We start from the raw sequence: 27,980 nt of genomic DNA on the forward strand, positions 1-27,980 counted from the left end.
ACAATCATGAATATTAAACTCCATACTAATTCCCAAGATTAATTAGATTTATCCTTTACCAGATGGTAATCAAACCATATTGCTCTGTCACATGAAGAGGAGAAAATCTTCGCTATTTGCTTATACTGTTTGCTTACAATACCCCTGGCACATAATCGTGATTATGTCTATAGTGTGATATCTCTCTTGGTCTCTTGAATGGATTACCACAGCAGCAGCAATAATTAAGTATGCAATTGTGTGAAAACATCCACATTAATTCTTTTCTTTAGCAGGAGCAAAATATAAGCATTAAATCCAGTACAAAATCAAAAGACAGATGTATGAGATCCAACTAAGTCAAAACGGTTTGGACAAAATGCATTTTGCCAATTGGATATTCACAAAAATTGCTGATGTTTAATTTCGGATGCAGCTATTTAATCACTAGGGGCATCTAATGGTTTAGGACTTGCAACGTCAAACCTGGTTGGCTCGAAATCTCTCCTGATTATCTTATGCGCCAGCAGAACCCAAATGTCATCTTCCCATTCCAGATCCTAAATGGCTGAATTTGCATGATTATGGAAACTTGTCAAATATTTGTACTCATCATTGCAGCAGGGACTGATGTGAATGATGTGTAATATATCTGTAAAGTGTCCGTTCTGCATTAAGAAAGGATAAAATTATAACAATCTGATTCCCCTTTGGGCCATTTCCACTGTGGCTCTTTTCTTGAAATGCATCTCCCGGGATATTTTATTCATCAACCAGTTTATTTATAAAAAAAAAAAGTGACACATTTCTGAAATTGACAATGTTACTCGTTTAGTCCACAGTGTATAAGAGAAGCTTTCCATTTCAGGCACACAAAGACCTTGGCAGGATGACAAATCTGCTCTGGCAGACCAAGTGCCTTTTTTTGATGGAATAAATACAATACTTATTTATTCCTTTGCCACTTCTTTCTGTTGATGGAAGACATATCACTTGTGCCCTCTTTACGCCCTTTTTTTACTCTCTGCTGGTTTCATAACCAACCTCCCTCACCTCAGGAGCATCTGCAGCCACTGGAAAGTTTCTGGATAATTTTGAGCATTTTGATGGCATTGTCAGAAACTGATTTTGCCATCTAAAAAAAGGGGAATGTATATCACAAATCCATTGTTAACTCTATGTGCCTACATTGGATACAAAAAACCTTATTATTGTTACTTTATTGCAGTCTCATGGAGTAACACAGAATACACATTATAACATTTGAACCTTTCCTTGCATATTCTTTCAAAGAAAATATGGGAGACTACTATCTCAAAACCTGCTAGTTCTAATTGACCTGGTAAATTTAATAAAGTTGTGTTTTCACTGCTCTAGTGTAGAAAATAGTCTTTTTAAATAATTTATATAAGTTCTATGGTCAACAAACACCACTCTCCAAGGTGATATTTAAGTATATTTAATGTGTAAAAAGGTGTTACAGAAGATACATACAAATTATCAGATATTTAGCCAGTCGTATGCTCTATTGACAGACTACCAAAATTCTACAAAAATATATGTATGTATCAATATGTTGTATAAGTTTTGTGTATGTCTGTATTGTGTGAGAGTCAGTGTGTGTCTGTATGTGTGTCCAGTGTGAGAAAGAGCAAACTTCTCTTTGTCCAGGGATATATTCAAAACCTGTGGGATACACCTCCCCCAGCCTACCCATAAAACATTCTATATGTTTCCTGTAACCTAATCCCATTCCAGATCTAAGGAACAAATGGAGTATGGGAACCGATGTGTGAATGACAAGTCATGAGTGTACAAATTAAACGTATCTTAAACTTAATCAATACTGGAGTATAACATATTTTCCAATACCCAATACATTACATCTAGTAACCCATAGCAATATATTTACATGCATATTGTATTTTCTGCCTTTCTGCCAATCCCACCTACAAGTATTGAAGCTGGGTATAATTTGGATGATATACCTCTCCATGAAGTACATCTCCCATAGACTCCATTTTATGTAAATAATTATAAAATGATTTTCTTTGTCTCTGTATTAATAAAACAGAACCTTGTACTTGATTCAAAACAATCAAGATCTAATTAGTCAATTAAGGATTAATGACGGCAAAACAATCCTTTTGGGTTTGCTTAACGTTTAAATGATTTTTAGCAGATCCAAAAAAAGGAAATATCCCTTATCCAGAAACCCCCAGTCCCAAGCATTCTGGATAACAGATCCCATACTTGTATATACAGTAAATATAGCTCTGTTATATTTAGGCATGCTTTTCAATCCAGTATTTCAGTTTTTCCCATATATAACATTTGAACAGACATTTATTGAAAGAAAGGTCATTTATTTTACACTGACTTGGGCAGGTCTATTTTTAAGCCGTCATGTAAAAAAGTGAGATGCACTAGCTTATTGACGAAAAATGAAACAGAATATTCATGGTTGCATTTTTTAGCAGACGAAAAAACTTCCAAGCGAGAATCACATTGTTTTATTCATTTTCAATGCTGCCTTCTATGGAAACTCGGCAGCTTTTACTTGCTGTTTCTATCGACACTTCGTTTTTTTTTTGGCAATACATGTAGACTATAGGAGATTTTCAAAAAAATGCTTGCGCATATTTTTACTTTTTTTTTTTTTTTTTTTGATGCGTTCTTTTTTGGGTTGAGAAAAAATGGCAATTCAATTTTTGATAACCCCATAGACATTTTTAACACAAAATATTTTTTTAAAATATTTGGCAATTTTTAAATATTTTTTTATAAATAGCCAATAAGTGTAAAAAATTTTAACATTTTGCATTCATGGGGATAAGCATGGGGTAATTAGGGTGCAAACTGGACTGCCACCACGAAGCCAGCAGATTATTTCCCCCATAGTGGAATTAACATTTTCTTCATGAACTGTGAAAAATATACAAAAAACATGGCATGGAAAACAATCATTTGCTTGCTTGCAACTGGCATAGTTGGCATGCATTCACAGATATGTTTATTGCTTAGCAAATAGATTTCATGTAAATGTGCCAGCTGAACACACGTTCTGTGAGTTTTTACATCTTCAAGATACCTTCAGATACACAAACCCAGATACCAAAGACTACACTTTCTATTCAGGAGCCCATAACACACACTCCAGATTAGATTACTTCTTTCTGTCAACCACGCAACTCTCTAAGATATTATTGGCCACCATAAACAATATTGATGTCTCTGATCACGCCCCAGTAACATTAACCCTGATGCACTTGGCTACAAGGACAACATCATATAACTGGCGATTTCCTTCCTACTTAAATAATAATGCTGATTTTCAAACATTCTTAAAACAACAATGGGCAAATTATATTGACGACAATTTGTCGCATTGGGACGACCAAAACCTCTTATGGGCCGCATCTAAGCCTGTCCTGAGAGGACATATTTCAGCATATCTAATAAAACAGAAAAGGCATTTTACTGAAAAATACTCAGCCCTGCAAAAAGAACTCACTAATCATTATAGGACATTCAAACTCACAAACTCAGAAGCAGATAAGAAAAAATACACTGACACCAAAAATTTGTTCAACACTTTATTACATGATAATGCACAATATAAAATATCTCATATGAAGAACAAATATTATAGATGGGGAAACAAACCTGGGAAACTATTAGCTAAAATATCAAAACTTCAAACCAAACACAGTTTTATAAAAAAAAACTGAAAACAGCGGAGGGATGGGCCTTAGACACAAAACAAATTGTGAAGACAATGGAAACACATTTTAAAACACTTTATGAGGAAAACCAAGATCATCCAGATGAGGGTCTCCTCTTCATACGCGATGCCCATTTATCCAAGCTCTCAGTTCAGGACAGAGAAATACTCGACGCACCTATAACAGAGCAAGAAATCATATCAACAATAAAACACCTAAAAAATGGGAAATCACCAGGCCCTGATGGCCTCAGTGCAGAGTACTATAAAACCCTCATAGTAGAACTCACCCCCATACTTACCACAATCTTTAATGACGTTCTGCAAGGCTCCCCCCTATGGAATGAAGCTAATGAGGCCAGGATTATACTCATCCCAAAGGAAGGAAAAGACCCCATCTTACCCTCATTCTATCGACCAATATCCCTACTCAATCAGGACTTAAAACTACTAACTAAGATCATGGCTGACAGATTACAGAAAATTCTCCCACAAATACTTACCACGCAACAAGTAGGATTCCTTAAACAACGAACCTCGGTCCAAGCCATACGAAAGGTGATAGCGGCGATATATCAATGTACCCTGGAAAAAAGAAAACACGGTATATTAATTAATTTAGATGCAGATAAAGCATTTGACAGGATAACTCACACACATATCAAAAGACTTCTTAAGTTCCAACATTTTGGCATACAAATGCTAAACCTCTTTAAGACCCTATATTCCCAATCCTACACACATATCACAGCCAATGGCCTTAACTCAACTAGATTTCTGATCCAAAGAGGAACCAGACAGGGATGCCCTCTTTCACCATTGCTTTTCAACATTGCGCTAGACCCCCTCCTAAAACATCTATTAAATATCGATATATTCCAAGGTATACCACTAGGCACTCAAAGACTCAAACTAATAGCATATGCAGACGACATCCTTCTATTTATACACAAACCACAAACCGAACTACCCTATATTCTAAAAAAGATAGAAACATTTGGCACTATAGCAGGATTTAAAATCAACTTAGATAAATCGGAAGCGCTGCGTCTACAACATACCTCCCCTGCAGATTGGAACACCTCCTTCCCATTTAAAAAAGCGAAAACACACATTAAATTTCTCGGGATCCGATTACCACAACGTCATCAAGACTTCTACAACCTAAACATTAGGCATACAATAGACCAGATAGAACAAGAGACCCGCAAATGGATTAACACAAACTTGTCATTCGCGGGCAGACTCCACTTAATAAAGATGATTGCATTTCCCAAACTTCTCTACAAAATACAACTGCTACCATATAGGATACTATCCACAGATATCAGAAGATTACAACACATAATTAGAACATTCATATGGAATAAAAAAAGACCCAGAATCAATCTTTTTAAACTTCAACTACAAAAACATGAAGGAGGACTTAATTTTCCAAACGTAATAGAATATAACGAAGCTGCCCTTCTCCGATTTGCAGGTGACTGGCTTCACCATAGAAACGTTTTCACCACTATTTCCATAGATGACACACTCTCAGAAGGAATATCACTTAACTGTCTATTACATACGCCACTAAAAGATATCCCAAAAAACATGAAAGATAATCCACTATTTATCCACACATACAATACCTGGCACAAATATCGGAAAAAAATCAACATCTCTCAATTCAACTCCATACACTTGACCTGGATGAGGAATAAAAACTTTACTCCTGGTCGCTCCAATACTGTCTTTAACATATGGCAAACGCATGGCCTACAAAACATAAAAGACATGGTCACAGACAAATTCACCTTACTAACCACCTCTAACCTAATACAAAAATACCCTTTCCTACAACCCCATCAATTCGCATTGCTACAAATCACCCACTTCGCTACTCAGCACCTGAACAAACTCACTGAAAAAGACAAAAATAACCCCCTAGACTCCCTTTGGCTAAGACGGGACGCAGTTAAATCAACATCCCAAATCTACAGACAAATCAGGACAACCCTAGATATTGACAAATCCACTTTCAACTTTACAAAATGGAAAACGGTGATCCCATTAGCAGAAAATGAAGACATCTTAAACTACACGCACACGTCATGAAAAGTCTGCCCGCCAGCACATACCAAGAGATGGCACTACAAATATTACATCACACTTATCTCACACCTGTAAAAAGATTCCGCATCGGAACTGCCACCTCGGACAGATGCTTAAAATGTGGTGCTGACAGAGCAGATTTAATTCATTGTTTATGGTCTTGTCCACAAATCAAACTATTCTGGGAGGGAATCGCCAGCTATTGGGAAACTATATCCGGAAAAAAGATGCCCATCACAGCCGCATGGGCCATATTTAGCAAATTCCCGTCAGACATACAATCCCCCAAACCAGGAAAAATCCTAGCTGAACGCTTAGCCGCAGCAGCCAGAAAAGCCATACTCCACAACTGGCTATCTCAATCCCCCCCACCCATATCTCTAGTTTTACAAAAGCTGCAACACATTTTCCATATGGATTGGATTGAAACCCTCACAGACAAAGAAAAATACACGGGAAAATTTATTAACACCTGGTCAACATACATAGACACACTACCACCAACCACCAGACAACTAACAATACAGACTTTTCAACACACTACCTGGTACGAAACTGAACTGCTATGCGGATCTGCATCTGTCCGGGAGGCTGAACAACTGTTCATCACCTCAGTAAGTCAAAGCTTAACGGAACCCCCCGGGAGTCACCGTCTCAATAGAATATTCTCGAGTCAACCGTCAATCCTGCAAAATACCGATTTATAATTTAGCAATGCCACCTACATGAAAGAAGAATACGGTTGTATGATATGATTGATTAAGGGAACCAAAGATACAATTGTTGGTCATTTTGGTAATACTTAATATCTTTACCTAACCATGACATGTGAAGTCACACCTCTACTACCTCACTTGACATTTATTTTGTTATACTTGTTTTTTTTGTTTTTTTTTTGTTGTTATTTACATTATTTTACCTGCAATATGCCATTTAACATGTAACGCATATAAATAAATAAAAACATTATTGAAAAAAAAAAAATGTGCCAGCTGATCCATTTTTATTGTATAGTAATATTTGAAGAGCTTAAGTGATTAACCACTTATTGAAGGAGAATGACTGCCATTGCCGAATTCTGCCTCCAAAAATAATTAATATAAAAAGTGAGCAGTTTGTACCCGACTTTGACCAAAACATGAAAACTCATTTGCCACATCAAGGCCCTCATTTTGCAAGAGTCCTACACTATGGCTGGTCTGCTCCAGAATATAGGTTAGACTAACCTTTTACCTACTTAATATGGTTGAATCAACAGCTCCGATGCTTACGTACCTGACTATAACCCTATCTTTGCCGCTCTGTTCTTTTCTATGTGGATTTACACACAGTCAAGGATAAAAAGATTAAAAAGGAGATCCCACCAGCATTCCTTAGTATTGGAAAGCTATGAAATGTAAAATCTAGAAGTTTGACCCCCTTATGAAAAAATATGAGAGAAAAATATTATTTAAGCCTGTTATTTCATAGGGAATATGGAAAGTGTTTTTATAGAATTATTGGATCTCTAATTATGTGCCAGGCATAACTTGCCTAGTGTAAAATTGATAAATTCACTGTTAATGTGAGTAAGGCTTATATAACCCTTCCTTTTTATTTGCTTTTGCAGACTTGGATTATTGAACACTGAAGTAATTTTTGTACATTTAAGTTGTTCAGATTTAACAGAAAAATAGTTTGCCTCCCTAATTCCTTTGCATTTTACTATATATCCATATTCCCCAGACTTCCCTACAGTCAGCATATAACCATTTGCTCAGCTAAAAAATGCAGCATGCACACTTGCTTCCTTCTAACGAGTCTGCAGTTTCCTACATAATAACAATACAGAAGGAACGGATCTCTTATATTTAATATCTAGATTTGTTTCAGGCCTGATTAACAAATATAGCAGAATGATTTAGCATTATACCCTGCTCTCCACTGTGATTATTTACATAGAAATCCTGAGATAACAGTTGGTTAAGATTTGTTTTTCCTAAAGAAAAAAAAAATGTTGGCTAAGCTACATGTCTACAGTATAGTAGTACATGTATGGGACTACTACCACAATACTTGGGACCTGGGGTTTTCCGTATAACAGGTCTTTCCATAATTTGGATCGTCTTAGCTTGTCCACTAGATAAAGTATTGAAAACTATGAAATAATCCCAATAGGCTGGTTTTGCTTCCAGTAAGGATGGATTATATCTCAGTTTGGATAAAGTACAAGCTACTGTTTTATTTTTACAGAGAAAAACGATATCTTTGATTATTCGGATAAAATGGAGTCTATGGGAGATGTCTTTTCTGTAAATTGGGAGCTATCTGGGTTTCTGGATAACAGACCTCATATACTTACATTTAGTTTATGTAGCTATTGAAACAAAATTCCATTTTTAAAAGTATTGAAACTGCAAAATAGAATAGTACAAAAGGTTACCATGGTTTGTATCGTTTCACACCACTTGTACCAAGAGATTGCAACAAAGCAAAAACACAGACTATAATTTGGGCATCTTTAAATTATATCCTGTATATCATTATTAACTGATGCTTACAAAGGAAAGTAAAAATGTTCTTTGCTTTTTTAATTACATTTTAAGGTGGCTGTCCCTTGCTGTTTATGGTAGGTCATCAGGATCCTATAGATAGGATGAGCCTATGACTAAGGGGTTTATTTATCAAAGGTCAAGTTGTGTTTTTGTTGAAAAATTCTAGTTTTCGAGGGTCCTTTCAGTAAAAACTCACATTTTTCAGATTTAAAAAAAAAAACGAAGCTTGGAATAGCTCGAATGCGAAAATACTCCAGCTTAAACCTGGCGAGGTCCTGTAGAAGTAAATGGCAGAGCTCCCCCCAACAATTTGAAGATGTTTGTAGTCTTCATGATGTTCAGGGGTTTTTTTTGGTTGTTTTTGCTTTAAAACATAAATGCACTGCTTCAAGTTTTTTTCATAAATAAGAAAACATTCCAGTTGTGAGTTTATTCAAGGTATAAAAAAACTTTACAAATTTGAACTTTGATAAATAACCCCCAAAGTGTTTGTAACATAAATCATGTAAGGCTGCTTCTATGTGACATAAATTAAGTCTTTACTTGAATTTACCCACCTGGTGGGAAGTCTGCCATATTTGAGTGCTTGTTCTACATGTATCCGATTAGATCACCAGGATCCCCATTAATGCAGTCAAATTTCATCTTGAAATACACCATGGTAATTGTAAAAAGTCTCAGAATTAATTATGATCCCATCCAGTATTAGACAGGCTCCCCTGACAAAAAGGTTGAGCAACCTTGCTTCAAGCGAAAGATTATGTAAAGAGGAAAAAACCAGGAGTGTCAAGTGGCAGACAAGTGATGAGAAACGAAAGAAAACAAGTGAAAAGATTCAAACATCTTGGCATATGCGGATATAATAGTGACATGTTGGTAAATATTCGAATACATACCCATCAGCACTTTAGAAAGATTAATAATAGTGATCCCTATATTGCTAAATATATATCCTTCCATCCCACCACCCAGCACATGGGTTGCTATGTTAATCATTTCATTTAGCAGCTCAATGAAGTTTGCAGGAGGTTTTTTTTTTTTTTATATATAAATGTAGACAAATGCTTTTAATTATATATGGGTAAGCACCATGTAAGGTGTCTCTTAATAGAGATATAGGATCCATTAGCTGGAAACCCATTATCCAGAAAACTCCCATAAACTACATTTTAAGACACTAGTTCAAATTTTTAAAAAGGAATTCTTTTTTTTTTTCTGTAATAATAAAACACTACATTGTGTTTCATCCTAACCAAGATGCATGAATCCATATTGGTGACAAAGCAATCCTATTGTATTTATTTCATCTTTAAATGATTTTTAGCAAACTTAAGGTATGGCTATCCAAATTACTAAATGATCCCTTATTCGAGTTCCAAGCATTCTGGGTAACAAGTCCCATACTTGTATTTGTTACAACTTTGTAAATGCCAAGAATATACTTAAGTTACAATAATAATTACATTTTATGCTGTATTTGCTCTGTATCTAACACTTTCTTATACAGTATATTTTTTTCTTCTTTAGTATCTTATGATTATGATGAATTTTAACTACTTCCTATTTCCTTACTATAAAACACAAAAGGAAAAATGCATTTTAATTTATCTTACAGTCCCTGACCATAAGTTCTTTAGTAGCCTGCATAGTCTATATTTCCAATTACTTTCAATCTTGGTATGTCACAACCCTTCTAAAGTTTGTTCTCTGTACAATAAAATATTTATTCTTTAATTCTGTGAGTTGCTTGTATAATATGATGTTATGATTCCATTTTACTAGTTCTATTCCTGTATACTATTATTTTCATGAGTCTGGGGTCTTTTTTAGTGCTTTCGGTACTATTTTAGAAGTAAGAAGACAAAATTGCCGGTGTGACAAAATCCAGTTTATTACTACATGAATAGTGTGCCCATATCCATCTTTTTTTCTTCTCTTCTGTTTTGACATTTTAAGTAGAACTCAGCATGGCTTTGTGAAAGATGGATCACATTAAACAAATGTAATTGCCTTTTTATGATGAAGTAAGTATAAACTTAAATGTAGCGAGCAATGTTGTTTCGCAGAAGGAAAGGAGAAAAAGTTATTATCCTTTATTAAAAGAAATCAGGATCATTCTTTCCCTTTGCAAAGCGCTGGTAATACCCCACTTAAAACACAAGTGTGGTTCAGCTATCCAGTGCTTGAAAAGCATATTAATGAAATCGGAAGGTCCAAATAAGAGCAACTATGTTGATAAATGTTGTGAAGTCCCATCTTAAATTGCAAAAAATAATTTTTAAAGTGAAAGTTATGAATTTTTACAATTATCTTCCCAAAGTGAATGTATTGGCATGTATTTTAGATTTAAGAAAGGATTTTAGAAAGTGAAAAAAAATACAAAGTAAAAAAAATACAAGTTAATTAATTCTAATCACAAAGTTGATCTGGGAACTGGTCCGATAGCCTTTTATTGATATTAGTATTTTTTTTTCTTTTTTTTAATTGTTTTTATTAGTTTTCTGAGCATGTTATACATTTTTTGGATGGCACATGTGTCCAATTAGCAATATACAATAGTTATTGTTGTTAAAGAAGCATGCTTTCAATATAAAGTATGAGAAATTAGAGAAAGTAGAAAATTTAACACAAATAAAACTAACATAACATTGCATTTCCATTGCTTTGTATTGTTATATACCAAATTTTGAGATCATTTACAAACTTAGGATCTTGAATAAACAGGTTAGGTTCATTTACCTTAAGTAAGATGTCAAAAGCCTATTAGTGCGGTGACTCCCGGGGGGTGAACTCGTGGTTGCTCTAGTTCCTTGAAGAATATTTTGTATGTAGTTGTTTGTTTCTTGTAACAAAGAGTTACCTTTTAAGATTTCTATATCGTACCATGTTGTATTTATGAAGGTGTGAGTGGTTAAGTATCTAAGTGGTGAAGGAAGATTATTGATGTATGTGGCCCAAGTAAAAAATAATTTTTCCGCTTGTAGATCTTTTCTTGTCATGGCTTCCAACCAGTCCATATGAAAGATATGGTGTAGTTTCTGTTTCATGAGTGTGATTGATGGGGCTTCCGTGGAAAGTCATTGGTGTAAAATTGTTTTCTGAGACACTGCTGCCAACCTAGCCGCCAAATGTTTCTCCCCTTTATTTAAATTTGGGTATTGCTGAATAATGCTAAATAGGGCCCAATCTGTTGGTTGAATTAGTTTGTTTATCTGCATCCAATAGGAGGTTACTTCCAGCCAAAAGTTTTGTAATCGAGGGCAAGACCAAAGCATGTGTAAAAGATCCGCCTTGGGGGCCATGCATCGAGTGCACCTGTCTGAAGGGAGAGCTCCTATCTTAAATCGTTTTTCGGGTGTTAGATATATCTGAGTTGTGAAGAAGTTGTAATGCCATTTCTTGGTATCTGCTGGCTGATTGTGTTATGCGTGTATGAGCTTTTAAAATTTCTGTAATAGGAATTTGTGGTGTGAATGTTGTCCATTTAAATAAGTGGGATTCTTCAGTTTCTATGTTTATACTTGTTCGTAATACATGATATATTTGTGCAGATAAGCATATAGTTGATTTCTCTTTCCAAAGGCTGTCTATCAAGTTATAGTTTGTGTGTTTTATTTTGTGGATCGTATTTCTCGCGGAATTTAGTATATTATTTGTAGACTAAGGAATGTGTGTGAATGGGAATTTCTCTTTTAGCTCCCTTAGGGAAAGCAAGGCATGATTATTTTTGACAAGATTTCGTATCATATCTAATCCAGCGTCTCGCCAATTGTGTAGGACTGGGTGTGATAGTCCCATAGCAAAGTTTTCGTTCCCTAGCCATGTTAGGTATGGTGAGTGATGTATTGGCAGGTGATGTTTTGATCTCAGTAATTGCCAAGTTTTATACATGTAGCACTATAGTAAATTGTGTGTTATTTACACCACTATTGAGCTCCACTCCCACTAAATGCGCTCCGGATGAGACCTGTAATCTTAGGGAGTGAGCCCTCGCAACGGTGTAGGAGTGTCAAGGATTAGGTAGGGGGCGCTGTAGAGTCTGAAGGGAAAGGGCGAGTCCTTGAGGCAGGGGCTGTATGTGCCAAGGGGAAACTTGAAGGGAAGCAGGAAAAGGTAGATGAGGGTGAAGAGTCAGACTGGAACAGGACGGATAGGACGACGATCAGGACTGGACAAGACAGGAAGAAGAGGGCGACGACTCAACAGGAAAGGACTGGACGCGGCAGGAGTGGAACGGCTTGGATGGGACAGGACGGTGCGGGCGTAGATCAAACTGGGGGATAGAGTGCAGAGGGAGACAGGAGCGGATAGCAAGACAGGACTGGAGCAAGATAGCAAGAGAGGACTGGAGCAAGAGAGGGCTGGAGCAAGATAGCAAGAGAGGGAGACTGGAGCAAGATAGCAAGAGAGGGAGACTGGAGCAGGATAGCAAGAGAGGGAGACTGGAGCAGGATAGCAAGAGAGGGAGACTGGAGCAGGATAGCAAGAGAGGGAGACTGGAGCAGGATAGCAAGAGAGGGAGACTGGAGCAGGATAGCAAGAGAGCTGGAAGCTGGATAGCAAGAGAGGAGTACAAGGTAGGGTTGGAACAAGGTCGAGGCTAGAAAGGTACAAGATAGGAAAGGTAAGCAGGACAAGACAGACTAACAAGGGAGAAGGGGCAAGAGCTAGAAACCTAGTTAGGGGCGATGCCGCAGTACTAGAAAACCATGCAATGCTCTGGCAAGGAGTGGTCTGAGAGCTGCCCTTAAATAGGGAAGAGGCAGCCCTGATTGGTAGATTAAGATAGGCAGCAGCTGAGCTGGGGCTGGAGAGGCCAATCAGGCGGCAGCTGGGCTGGGACTGCAGAGGCCAGGTTACACACAGTGAGCAACCCTACAGGCTGCTCACCTGGCCAAATGGTTAGGGTATCGAGCCAGAAACCCAAAGGTCCCAGGCTCGACTCCCAGCAATACCTGACAGTATCCCCCCCCTCACAAGGCGACTCTCAGGCGCCACAGTGACCAACATTTTCGTGCACCTGGGGAACTGGCAATGCTATGGGCAGAACTAACCACATGGGTGCCCAACTAGAAGGTAATGCTATTGTATTAGCCACCCTGGAACTTGGCAGAGCCACCCTGGCGGGTGCCCTGATGCTCGGCAGAGCCACCCTGGCGGGTGCCCTGGGACTCGGAAGAGCCACCCTGGCGGGTGCCCTGGGACTCGGAAGAGCCACCCTGGCGGGTGCCCTGGGACTCGGAAGAGCCACCCTGGCGGGTGCTCTGGGACTCGGAAGAGCCACCCTGGCGGGTGCCCTGGGACTCGGCAGAGCCACCCTGGCGGGTGCTCTGGGACTCGGAAGAGCCACCCTGGCGGGTGCTCTGGGACTCGGAAGAGCCACCCTGGCGGGTGCTCTGGGACTCGGTAGAGCCACCCTGGCGGGTGCTCTGGGACCTGGAAGAGCCACCCTCACGGGTGCTCTGATACTTGGTAGAACCACCCTCACGGGTGCTCTGATACTAGGTAGAGCCACCCTGGCGGGTGCTCTGGGACCTGGAGGAGCCACCCTCACGGGTGCTCTGATACTTGGTAGAGCCACCCTGGTGGGTGCTCTGGGACTCGGAAGAGCCACCCTGGCGGGTGCTCTGATACTCGGTAGAGCCACCCTGGCGGGTGCTCTGATACTCGGTTGAGCCACCCTGGCGGGTGCTCTGGGACTCAGAAGAGCCACCCTGGCGGGTGCTCTGGGACTCAGAAGAGCCACCCTGGCGGGTGCTCTGGGACTCAGAAGAGCCACCCTGGCGGGTGCCCAGGTGTTTGGCAGAGCCACCCATGCGGGTGCCCTGGGACTTGGCAACAGTATAGGCAACTCCACCCTCGCGGGTGCCCTCCACATGAGTGCCTGGGTTTTGAATGTTATTTTAAGGGTTGGTACAGTCACTGTGTTAAGACACTGCAGAAGCCCCACCTCTGAGGGCACAGGACAAGGCAGAAGCCCCCCATCTCGGGGCACAGGATCAGGCAGAAGCCCCACTTCTGGGAGCACAGGATCAGGCAGAAGCCCCACTTCTGGGAGCACAGGATCAGGCAGAAGCCCCACTTCTGGGAGCACAGGATCAGGCAGAAGCCCCACTTCTGGGAGCACAGGATCAGGCAGAAGCCCCACTTCTGGGAGCACAGGATCAGGCAGAAGCCCCACTTCTGGGGGCACAAGATCAGGCAGAAGCCCCACTTCTGGGGGCACAAGATCAGGCAGAAGCCCCACTTCTGGGGGCACAGGATCAGGCAGAAGCCCCACTTCTGGGGGCACAGGATCAGGCAGAAGCCCCACTTCTGGGGGCACAGGATCAGGCAGAAGCCCCACTTCTGGGGGCACAGGATCAGGCAGAAGCCCCACTTCTGGGGGCACAGGATCAGGCAGAAGCCCCACTTCTGGGGGCACAGGATCAGGCAGAAGCCCCACTTCTGGGGGCACAGGACAAGGCATGGGTACAGGAGGCAGCTGCTGTTGAGCCGGCACAAGTGCAGGAGGCAGCCAGTGGGGAGCCAGTCGCCGGGGAAGCCTAGCTGAAGCCATGGGCAGCGGAGGCTGCTGGGGAACCGGCTCTGGAGCTGAAGGCAATGGCGGTTGCAGGGAAGGCCCCACTGGAACTGTAGGCAGCCGATGCTGCTGGGTAGACCCCTTTGGAGCTGTGGCCAGCCGATGCTGCTGGGTAGACCCCTTTGGAGCTGTGGACAGCCGATGCTGCTGGGTAGGCCCCTCTGGAGCTGTGGCCAGCCGATGCTGCTGGGTAGGCCCCTCTGGAGCTGTGGCCAGCCGATGCTGCTGGGTAGGCCCCTCTGGAGCTGTGGGCAGCCGATGCTGCTGGGTAGGCCCCTCTGGAGCTGTGGGCAGCCGATGCTGCTGGGTAGGCCCCTCTGGAGCTGTGGGCAGCCGATGCTGCTGGGTAGGCCCCTCTGGAGCTGTGGGCAGCCGATGCTGCTGGGTAGGCCCCTCTGGAGCTGTGGGCAGCCGATGCTGCTGGGTAGGCCCCTCTGGAGCTGTGGGCAGCCGAGGCTGCAGGGGAAGCAGTTGCTGAGGGGTGGCAGGTCCGGGAACCGAAGCAGACTGCAGAGGGATAGCCGGCCCTGGAACTGGAGCAGACTGCGGAGGGATAGCCGGCCCTGGAACTGGAGCAGACTGCGGAGGGATAGCCGGCCCTGGAACTGGAGCAGACTGCGGAGGATAGCCGGCCCTGGAACTGGAGCAGACTGCGGAGGGATAGCCGGCCCTGGAACTGGAGCAGACTGCGGAGGGATAGCCGGCCCTGGAACTGGAGCAGACTGCGGAGGGATAGCCAGCCCTGGAACTGGAGCAGACTGCGGAGGGATAGCCGGCCCTGGAACTGAGGCAAATTTATCTAGGAATGCCAACAGAAACTGAGCAGTATCGTAGATTATAGGGGATTTACTGCACAGTAAGTTCTCGGCCCAGTAACGAGCTTCACCTTCTAGCAGGAAGAAAATGATTTCCGAAACTTGCTCGACTGGAGGAGCACTTAGAAAGTGTTTTTTCTCTGAAAGGAGCAGGACTTCCTCTAGAAAGATAGGAATTTTACTTGGGGAGCCATCACAGTATCTGCGGGTCAAAATAGAATATTCAGTCTTTTTGGGAATCCGGTCAGAAGGCACAGGAACAGCCCTTGCAGACTCTTTTGGCCAGAGCATTCTGTCAAGGATTAGGTAGGGGGCGCTGTAGAGTCTGAAGGGAAAGGGCGAGTCCTTGAGGCAGGGGCTGTATGTGCCAAGGGGAAACTTGAAGGGAAGCAGGAACAGGTAGATGAGGGTGAAGAGTCAGACTGGAACAGGACGGATAGGACGACGATCAGGACTGGACAAGACAGGAAGAAGAGGGCGACGACTCAACAGGAAAGGACTGGACGCGGCAGGAGTGGAACGGCTTGGATGGGACAGGACGGTGCGGGCGTAGATCAAACTGGGGGATAGAGTGCAGAGGGAGACAGGAGCGGATAGCAAGACAGGACTGGAGCAAGATAGCAAGAGAGGACTGGAGCAAGATAGCAAGAGAGGACTGGAGCAAGAGAGGGCTGGAGCAAGATAGCAAGAGAGGGAGACTGGAGCAAGATAGCAAGAGAGGGAGACTGGAGCAGGATAGCAAGAGAGGGAGACTGGAGCAGGATAGCAAGAGAGGGAGACTGGAGCAGGATAGCAAGAGAGGGAGACTGGAGCAGGATAGCAAGAGAGGGAGACTGGAGCAGGATAGCAAGAGAGGGAGACTGGAGCAGGATAGCAAGAGAGCTGGAAGCTGGATAGCAAGAGAGGAGTACAAGGTAGGGTTGGAACAAGGTCGAGGCTAGAAAGGTACAAGATAGGAAAGGTAAGCAGGACAAGACAAGGCAGACTAACAAGGGAGAAGGGGCAAGAGCTAGAAACCTAGTTAGGGGCGATGCCGCAGTACTAGAAAACCATGCAATGCTCTGGCAAGGAGTGGTCTGAAAGCTGCCCTTAAATAGGGAAGAGGCAGCCCTGATTGGTAGATTAAGATAGGCAGCAGCTGAGCTGGGGCTGGAGAGGCCAATCAGGCGGCAGCTGGGCTGGGACTGCAGAGGCCAGGTTACACACAGTGAGCAACCCTACAGGCTGCTCACCTGGCCAAATGGTTAGGGTATCGAGCCAGAAACCCAAAGGTCCCAGGCTCGACTCCCAGCAATACCTGACAAGGAGGCAGGGTGTAGCTGGATTCAGGGTATAATAATTTGGGCGCCAGTGGTTCTTATAACCTAAACATGAACGAGTTTATTGAACATACACAATCCTCCTTGGAGTATACAATAGATCATGACAGGATTTAGCATCACATTGAATAGGCAATACTCACAACACCATATGGTCAGTATTAGTCCCCACAGGCATGAGGACGTGCTCAGCAGCAATAAAGGTACACCCAGCTTTCAGCCTTTTCCCTAAGTGGAACCTGAGGGGAATCTATCTACCCTGTTCCTATACACTTAGTCCCTACTTCTGGGCTATTAGTACCCGGGATCTTTTTTTTTTTTGTAACTTATGTTTTATTTGCAATTTTTCAGTAAATAAAGCACTTAGTGGTACATACAAACATCAATATAATGCAAATGTCACAGGTTAGTGCAAAACAACATAAAGAAAAATAAAAAAAAACAAAAAGGGGGCTCCAATAGGAGCAAAAGACATCGTAGTGCAACAGGCATTTGCATCGGTTGTGTGGAAGGCAATCATAATCTTGGGTTATGATAAGCTACATATATATAGGGGAACAAAATGAGCAATGAGGAGGTGGGCTCAGGCGAGGAGATAGAGCCAATCATATGACCAAAGGGACTTGGGCGACATGGCGTACTATGGGAAGGACTACACAAGGGTCTCAATGATAGCTAAGAGGCTAAACCCCTAAGTTCCCACAACGACCAGACCTTGAGGTAGTAATCCATCCTGTTGTGCATATAGGCAATGTTTGACTCAAATATTCTGTTGCTGTTAACTCTCCGAATGATTTCAGGCTTAGTTGGCGGTGTTGGATCCTTCCATCTGGAGGCAATTGCTAGGCGAGTAGCCGTTAAGATCTGATTCACTAGAGCCTGACCACTTCTACGTAATTTGGGGATGGGTTTACCAAGCAAGAGAACAATCGGATCCAATGGGACAGGACGGGCTATTATCCGGCTAATGAGATCCGCTACCTCTTTCCAGAGCTGCTGTATAGAGGGACAGTCCCAAAAAATGTGGGGGAGCGTGCCTTGGGCCCCACAATTCCTCCAACAAGTGGGAGGGTGATTTGGAAACAATTTGTGCAAGCGGTCCGGGGTGTAGTACCAGAAGGTTAGAATTTTAAAGATTCTCTCCTTTTGACGGACACAGGAGACCATTCGCCTAGCATTGTCCCAAATAAGGGACCAATCTGCAGCTGTCAATGGATGTGGTAACGCCTGATCCCACTTGTCCATGTATTTGTGTCTCAATTGTGTAGGACCTGAGGGAATGGCAAGTAGTTGATAGATTCTGGTGATAAGGCCTTTCTGTGGTAAGCCGACCGTTGCAAGTAGTTCAAAAGCCGTAAGGCGGTTTGCTTTGGCATAAATGAGGTCCCAAAAAATGTCGAATTTGGAAATATTCAAAAAGTCTGATGGGTATCTGTGGAAACTTTTCCTGGATCGTTTGGAGAGGCAGGATCTCATGCGTGAGGGGATTGAGCAGGTCCCGGATCATAAAAAAGTGAGAATTGGACCATTTTGTGTAAAAGGAAGATTCCATCCCTGGGGGAAATGCAGGGTTTCGTAGAAACGTGGTCAGGGTCGACTTGGAAGGACTAAGGTTGTGTTTGAGCCTAGTTTTACGCCATATTGAGCAGGTGAGTCGGGTTGCAGAAAGTGTAGAGGTGGGAATCTGAGCAAAGTCTGAGTGGTCCCAAATACAAGCATTTAAATGGAAATCATTTATCAAGACATTTTCAATATGACCCCAACAGGTGTGTGAGGACCAGCTAGACCAGGCCAGCAGCTGTCGTAGGTGTGCAGCTTCATAATATTTTTGTAGGTCCGGGATGCCCAAACCTCCCTGCCTAGGTTGTGTCAGCAAGACAGATTTAGCAACCCTGTGGCCTCGGTGAGCCCAGATAAAGTTATGGAATTGAGACTGGATAGCCTTAAATGTAGCTGGGGAGATAGCCACTGGGAGAGTCTCAAATAAGTACAAATATTTAGGCAAAATAGACATCTTTAAAGCTGCTACTCTACCCAGCCAGGAAATGGTGTATTTGGACCAGGTGTCCAGCAAGTTCTTTGTATGTTGTATAAGGGGTTTGAAATTCAAGTTATATGTCTGACTCAAGTCAGCTGGGATCTGGGTGCCTAAGTAGGTGATAGAGCAATCTTTCCATTTATAATTGAAAGCGGCCTTCAGAGCAGATAGGGCTGGTTGTGGGATACGCAAGGGAAGGGCTTCAGTCTTATCGACATTTAATTTATATCCTGATAGGGTACTATATGTGGTTATCAACTGGTGTAAATTTGGCAAGGATACAAGGGGGTTGGTGATGGTGAGCAGGACGTCATCAGCAAAGAGAGCTATTTTATAGTGAGTTTTCCCTACTAGGACTCCCGTAATATCTGGGTGGAGGCGTATAGCGGCAGCCAAAGGTTCTATGCTCAAAGCATAGAGCAGGGGGGATAAGGGGCAGCCTTGCCGCGTCCCATTAAAGATTGAAATGGGTTTACACGATTGTCCGGGGAGTTTGAGGTAGGCTGAGGGCGTACTGTATAAGTTATGGATGGCAGCAAGGTATGAGCCAGAGAGATTGAGATGTTCCAGCAAAGAGAACAAGTAAGTCCAGTCCAATCTATCAAATGCCTTCTCGGCGTCTAGGCTGAGGATTAAGGACTGGTCGCCTCTCCAATGGAGAACCTCAATCAGATCAAAGGTGCGTCTGGTGTTATCCCCTGCTTGTCTGCCTAATACGAAGCCGACTTGGTCCCTGTTGATCAGGCCTGGCAAAATGGGGGCTAGTCTATTTGCTAGGAGTTTAGAGAACAGCTTTAGATCGGTGTTTAGTAAGGCTATGGGCCTATAGTTGGGGCACATGGTGGGGTCTTTCCCTTTCTTCGGTATCAATGACAGGTAGGAAGTTAAAGTAGTGGAAGGGATAGGAGCGCCTTGTAGATATAGGTTAAAGAGTTGGACCAGGTAGGGTAGAAGTATGTGCTGGTAGAGTTTGTAATACTTGTAGGGTAGGCCGTCAGGCCCCGGTGATTTCCCAGTGGGCATTTGCTTAAGTACATTTGTGATATCCTCTGCAGTGATATTAGCATTCAGAGAGGAAAGATCATCCTCAGAAAATTTGGGGCGTTTGAGAGATTCCAGAAAGTTAGTGATCTGTTCTTTGTGGGTCACTGTATTCGGGTATGTGGGGGTCAGATTATACAGTTTAGAGTAGTATTCAAAAAATTGGGAACCGATCTGCTCTGGATCAAAGGTCAGTTGGCCCGAAGGGAGTTTGAGCGAAGTTATTCTAGCTTGAGCCTGTTGGTGTTTTAATCTTTGGGCTAGTAGAGTGTGTTGTTTATCTGACTTTTCATAGAAAAGTTGCAGAGTCCAAAGGATGGCCTTTTCTGCCTGTTTGTGTTTTAAAACTGCCAATTCCCTACGCTTTATGTTTAGCTGCCTCAGTAAGGTTTCAGATCCTGACATGTTGTATTGTGTTTCTAAGTCTCGTAGTTGTCTATGTAGCAGAAGGTAGTTGGCCATGCGTGATTTCTTTTTATGGGCCGATAGGGCAATAAGGTGGCCTCTGATCGTAGCTTTATGGGCTTCCCATAACGTGGCTAAGGATTCAACAGAGCCTTCATTGAGTGCAAAATAATCTTTGAGCTTGGCTTCAATGTCTTTAAAGGCTTCTGAATCGTGTAGAAGGGTTTCATTAAGACGCCAGTGTGTTTCCCTTAGAGGGGGCTTAGACAGTTCCAAAGTGAGGGTGATAGGGGCATGGTCGGACCAAGTGATTGGAAGGATAGCAGAGGAATGTCGTAAATGGAGGCAGGGATGCGATATAAAGAAGTAGTCAATACGGGAGTGAGTCTTGTGCACGGGGGAATAGAAAGTGTATTGCCTATCTGTTGGGTGGGTGATACGCCAAGCATCGAATAAGTTGGCTTGTCTCATGGATTGTCTAAAAAGCCTGGAAAGATTATGGGCAGCTTGGTCAGGTGACGGATGTGATCTATCTGAGACTTGAGAATAGGTTAGGTTAAAGTCTCCTCCCATGACAATATGAATAGGGTTGAGGCTTTGGGCTTTACGAATGATTTTACGTATAAAATGGATCTGTTTCCTATTTGGGGAGTATATATTTAGGAGCATTACTGGTAATTGAGCGTACCTCCCTGTTAACAGTAAATAATGACCATTTGGGTCAGGGATAGCCTGGTCAACTGAGAATGGGCAGTCCTTGTGGATAAGAATGGCGACACCTGCCTTTTTATGTGGGCCTGAGGAATAAAAGCTTTTGGGATAAAATTTGGAGGTAATTTTGCCCGAGCCACTTGTAGGGAAGTGGGTCTCTTGTATGAAAGCAATGTCCGCTCGGGTATTGTTTAGTTCCTTTAATAGAAGGTATCGCTTATGGATACTATTTAAGCCTTTGGCATTTATGGAGATTAGTTTAGCCATAATCCTTAGGGGTGAATGGTTGCTTGTTCAGATATAGCCCATGTACAGAATCGGGAGTAAAGTAAAGTTGTCCAGGCTCTCCCCTCCCCTTGCATGCATGATACAATATTATAGAAGCAAATTCTAAGCGTCTTGCAAAACAGTCCTCCCACACCATCTCATTCCTATCAAAATAGTAGTGCACAGAAATACAATTCCTGCATGTGATAAATAACAATATCAATAACATCAAAACTGAAAACATATTCAAAAAAGTAGAGCAATTAAAGAATAAAATGGAGAAATGGAGAAAAAAAAATAAAAAAAATATATATATATAGAGAAAAAGGGAGATTAACTTGAGTTGGCTTCAAGTGCGCCAACAGTAGGGCCGTTAGAACAAAAATGGCCTGTAATAAGTAGAACGTGCGAGGCGCAGACTGGAGGTCTGTGGCTCTGGAGGGGCAAGACAGGCTCCTCCAGGTGGGGGTATGAGCACTGTGCCCTGGCGGATACTAGTCCGGACTAGGTGGTGCTTGAAGCAGAAAGGTCTGCGTCCGATCCAGAAGATCCAATGTGATGGGACAATAGTCCATAGTTGAAATAAAGACCCAAGAGGGTCAGGGTAGAATATTTTCAAGTGTCCCGAGGGGGAGAGGGGCTCAGTTGGAGCCTTGGCGGGGCGATGTTTCTGCCGACAGTGGCCCATTGAGGCTTGATGGGAGAAGCCGGGTGAGCCTGAGTCGCCTTGCCGTTCGGTCCCGGTGGGTCTTTGATGGGAAAGCCAAGCGCCTTTAAGAACCTGTCTGCGTTCTGGGGGTTGTGCAGAATGTATGAGTGGCCTGCACGATTAACAACCAGTTTAAATGGGAACCCCCATCTGTAGGGAATCCCATGCTCCCTAAGCTTTTGTGTGAGGGGTCGCAGTTCACGCCTCTTACCCAAAGTGATAGGAGAGAGATCCTCAAAAATCTGGATCTTATGATTGCGGAAGTCCAGAGTGTTAGTGGATCTCGTGGTAGCCAATATGGCCTCCCTGCCTTGGTAGTAGTGGAAGCAGGTTATGATGTCCCGTGGGGGCTTAGGAGAGGATGGCTTGGGGCCTAGGGAGCGATGGGCCCTATCAAATTTCCACATGGTAACTGGAATGTCTGGACAAATCTGGGAACAGAGGTCCTTGAGGTAGTTAGGAATCTCTGAGGGTGTCGCCTCTTCTGGGACCCCTCTAAATCTCAGGTTTTGTCTGCGGGACCTGTTTTCCAGGTCCACATGTCCCGCAATTGGAATATTTCCTCCCGAAGTGCGGCATTGTCGTCCTCAACATTCATGAGGCGTTGTGCCAAATCATCAGTAAAGTTTTCTAATTTGTCTGTGCGGTCCCCAATATCAGTGACCTCCCTCTGGATCTCTTTAATCACAACGTTAACTGCTGCAGAGACGGTCTGCGTAATGGTGGAGGTGAGGGCCGTCTGTAAATAAGAGAGCTGTTCAGCCAGTATCTGTGCAGTCACAGGCTGCTCTAATGAGCGCTCGGTGTGCAGTGCATCTGCGGGGGAATGTTGAGGGGACTGGTGTTTAGGGGGTCGAGGCACGCGAATTACTCACTGAACCGATGGGTGAAGTAGCTGTATGAAGCGGTTCCGAGGGTGCGTCATCAGATCCGGCGCAATCTTGAGAGCTCCGCAGTATGTCCCGGCTGGGGGTTTTATGCAGGTATGGCTGCTGTGTCTTGGGTGAATGACCCGAGCTGTCTGTCGGCGTGGATAATTGCTTGTGTTCGGGCTGCTATGGATCAGACGGACGAAGCTCCTAGCACAGACGTCTGTTCTCCACCATGGCTAAGGACCGCCCCCCCTTAGTACCCGGGATCTTAATCCCTCTGACTCTCCTCGTCGGAGCCTTGAGCTGCTCAGCTAAATAACCTGTCTATCTGTCACTCCTAGAGTGACCTATAATGGTGAGTAGCCTATTCTTACTAGACCTGACCTGTCTAGGTTCCACAGGGCTCTACCTGCATGTTCAGGTCAGAGCCAGCACAAAATGGACACTGAAAGCATGGCTTCAGAGCCTTTTATATCCTAGCACAGTGGCATCTGCTGGTCACTGTGAGAAGCAGCAAGATTCAACAGTACCCCTCTCAACTGTATTTTAGGACCCAATTAGGTGTCCATAACATGCAGGGACTGCCTGCACATAATACTAGGGGTGGCTATTTTACACATCCCTACATACGTATCTAAAAAATAACGGGTTATCCTTCAACGATTGGGGGATTGTTGAGAGTGGGGAGTGTAGAAGGTAATTTAAAGTAAGACCCTCTAAGTAAGATTAATCTAAATCTGTGTTAGCGAACCAGTTTCTGTTTGTTAGCCAGTCTCCAGCATATCTAAGTAATGCTGCCTCATTGTATTCCTTAATATTCACCGGATTAACTCCCCCTTTTTGGTTGTTGTAGTTTGTACATATTGATTCTGGTGTCTTTATGATGTTTTGGTATTTTTATACCTAAATATGTTATATAGTGTACAGCCTTTTTGAAAGGTAAGTCGGCAGACCAATTTTGTGGCGTGGTGTCATGGAGGTGGAGTACCTCGGATTTTCTGGCATTAATTTGAAAGCCGGCTATTCGTCCAAATCTGTTTATAATTGATAGGATGGTCGGGATTTGATATTAGTATTTTGACAAAAAGGCCAAACATATAAAAATATTCAATGTGCTCTTATTTGAGATACATTTCAACAGAGACTTAAAACTGAAAAACTTGATCACTTGAAAAAGTTGAAAACTTGAAAAAGTTGATCACTTTAAAAAACATCTGTAATGTAGTGAAATCACATCCTACCCTTCATTTGTAATTTCTGGCAAATTTCAAATCTATTTCAAAAACTTGATTGAAAAATGGCTTGAGATTTGAAAATGTTCACTGACTTCTACATACACATTTGTTTGTGTGTACTGAGGTTCCATCTTAAGATTCAACAAAAGAAACAATTATGAAGCAATGGAATTCATGAATGTACTGATGGATACATCACATTGAAGAAAGGATTGGGTGCCATTTTAGAACGAGAAAAAAATTGCGTTTTCAATTAGCTTTTATTACTTAAATTAATTAAAATTTGATTACTGACATTTTTAAAAAAAATTCTAGAACGATCTCAAATCACATTCTATCTTTTATTTAATGAATGTTTGTCAAATTTCAAATTAGTCTCAAAACTCTAACTGAAAAATAGCTTTACATTTAAAAATACAACTCTAGTTGACTTCTAGATATGCTTGTGTTTTACAAAAGATAGCTCTTATAATATATATATATGAACACTGCATAACCTAAAAGATCAATGAGACCATAGTCTACATTAGTTATAGATACTGTATGTTTTCCTGAATTACAACATGAAGGGCAAGGGGATTGACTACAGAGGATGTGGGGGGGGCAGGTGTGTAGAGGACCCAGGTAGACCTTGCAAGTTTATTATATCTTGGTAGAATAATGTAGGTCAACTTACCAATATTTTGGGGCCCTAAATTGAAGTTGCTAGTTACATCTAGTTACACCATGGATGAAGGTTATTTAATAGAGAATAAAGCATGATTATTGATAGAATTTGTGACCGATGATAATCAAGGATATGTGGAATATGTCTCTTAATAAAACAGAATATACTGTATATCTAAAAACTTGCTGTGGTTCAGAAATAGTATTTTCATTTATATGAATGAGTTCCTTGCCAATAATTTTTTTTTGATTTTACAGGTCCATGCGAATATTATTAGGGGGTTATTTATCAAAGGTCGAATTTTAGAGCTTTGTGATTTTTTTTTTATACCTCAAATGATCTCACAACTCGAACTGTTTCTAAATTATGAAAAAACTTCAATGTAAAAAACTTAAATTGGTGAATTTGGGGTGAAAAACCCCAAAACTCGGGTTTTCAGTGAAAAAACGTGAATTGCACAAATTAATTACGTTTTCGAGCAAAACCCAATGAAAACACTTGAACATCATGAAGGATACAAACATCTTTAAATGGTTCAAGGGACCTCTGCCATTGACTAATACACAAACTCAACAGGTATTAGATGGTGTATTTTCAAATTCAAGCTGTTTACAGCTTTGGGGTATAATAAATCTAGAAACAAAACTCAAGTTCTTTAAAAAAAAAAAAAACTCAAAAGTTTTTTTTTTTTTTAAAACCCAAAAATTCAACCCTTGACTTAAAAATAGTTTTTTCAGGTACAATTCAACTCGACCTTTGATAAATAACCTCCTAAGTGTGGCTGAATTTGTTGGCTTCTATTTTTTAATTCTTTGATGAACAGAGCAGCGATGGCCGCATATAAATAAATCATCCTGTTTCTCTGTCTGCTAATATTTATATACAGGGACAACATCATCCACTCACTAAAGATTAATAGTAAATCTTTGCACAGGATGTTTAATGTCTTCGTGGATCAATATACTGTTGGAAGGCTTTTATACATCAAAATATATATATAAATAAATAAAAAGTGGTTTGAGGGAAAAAAACACCGCTTTAACTGACCGAATCTGCCTGTAGAACAAGAGAAAGCAAGTGTAAAACAAACCAATAGAGCAGTTCTGTAAATCAAGCCATTCTCTGAACTGGCAAGAGGTGCAATTCCCATTTATAATGTTTAATATTCATATGATGCTTTTTGACTTACACATATAGACTGGAAACTTCTTTTTTTAACGCAAGTGAAAGCTATTACTCCTAAGATTTCTTTGTTTATATAATTTACTGTTTCATTGGCACTTTACTGAGAACAAACAATTCCCAGCACTCACCGTATTGAATAATGCATAATGTATCTGGTTATGGAAAATGTGTATTCACGAGGCTTGTTTGGCTTTTGTCAGAGAGAACTGTAAAATATTATGATGGAACAGTCTTTATTTCTGCCACAATGTTTTAAAGCATGTTGTTAACTAGAAATTGGAAGTCCTAAGAATCACTGCAGATGGTACGGTATATCTCTTCAAAGCACAAAGTATGTTTTCTGGGTAATTTATATAAAGTGATGAAGAGTCACCTGAACAATCCCATAGCAGCTGTTTCCCTTTTTACCAGCCTTTTTCTATCACGTCTGACACATCATAAGCACTCGAGATATGTCTTTACATGAAGAAATAAAGTTTATGGGGTTAAGTTACAGCAGTGTAGTTGCCAATAGTGTCCAATCAGCAAATCGTTTTAATTAAAGTGCTACAAGTTAGAAAATAAAATAAATATATAATTGTTTGCTAATGGGTAACTGTGTTGTAATTTTGCACTTACAGTATCTTAATTAATCAGCCTGATACTTTTTCATGATATTCAGATTATTTATGGATATTTGTCTGTCAAGAACATGCACTGAATCAGGCAATTCCTTTTCAACATAAGCTTAAATATACAGTAAATTATTAGTCTTGTTTGTCTTTGCCAAAAAATTGTCGAATCTGCAAAAAATCTGCGAAATGAATTGAAGGCAAAATTATTTTTACACGAGCGACAATTTTTATACATGCAACTATTTTACCCAAATGCATTAAAGTCAATGGGTGTTTGAATAGTTTTCAGGAGCGTCAATTATTCTTCGTGGGAGAATTTTTTTTGTTGCAGTGAATTTTTAGCCAGCGAATTTTGGCTGCAGTTTCGCCAAAACATTTGCAGGCGGTTAAATACAGAAATTTGCCGCAAATCCATGCCTGCCGAATAAATTCGCCCATTACTATAAATGATAAAATACTCAGTCATCCCAGGTGTTGTTTCTTTTAAGTGTATGGTTGATTTTAAAATTAACATTTAGAGGCCCATTTATCAATATTCTCATTTTACTGGTTTCAAAGTTTTTATAAAACTTTTGGAAATTATAAATGCCTTGTAATTTATTAAAAGACACTAAAAGCACCAAAAAAAACTAAATGATGCGCTAATAGAAAACCTCTAAATAGTTTTTTTGGACAATTAACTAGCAAAATAAAAGTCCAAAAACCTCTCAAACACTGAATGATTTAAAAAAAAAGTCCAATAGTATTAGGTAAAGTTTTGTATTTATGGTTTTTACACTTAATAAGTCTCGAATTTGTATTATTTATAGAGATAAAAATAAATATTTTTTAGAAAATGTGATTTGTGAAATAAATAGAAACTCAAATGTTAGAATATAGGCATCTTAGTATGGTATAGACATCAGATACTAGACTTTGGCATTTAGACTGCATAACATCATTGCGCTAGCAACCAAATTGGAAGCTAAATAGCAGAGAGTGGATATCCACCTACAAAAAATGTTCAATCAGTTTAAAGTTATTTGCCAATGTAATTGCTGAAACAGATCTATTAATCAGTTGGTTTCTGTTATTGTTCTGACTCCTGAAACAATATACGTGCAGAGAAAATAAACATCCAGATACTAAATAGATTACGTTTGAATTTGAAGTGAATTTCAGCGTTTTGTCACTGACGAATAAATT

The sequence above is a fragment of the Xenopus laevis genome, chromosome 4L (assembly GCF_017654675.1).
Source record: "Xenopus laevis strain J_2021 chromosome 4L, Xenopus_laevis_v10.1, whole genome shotgun sequence".
Lineage (NCBI taxonomy): Eukaryota > Metazoa > Chordata > Amphibia > Anura > Pipidae > Xenopus > Xenopus laevis.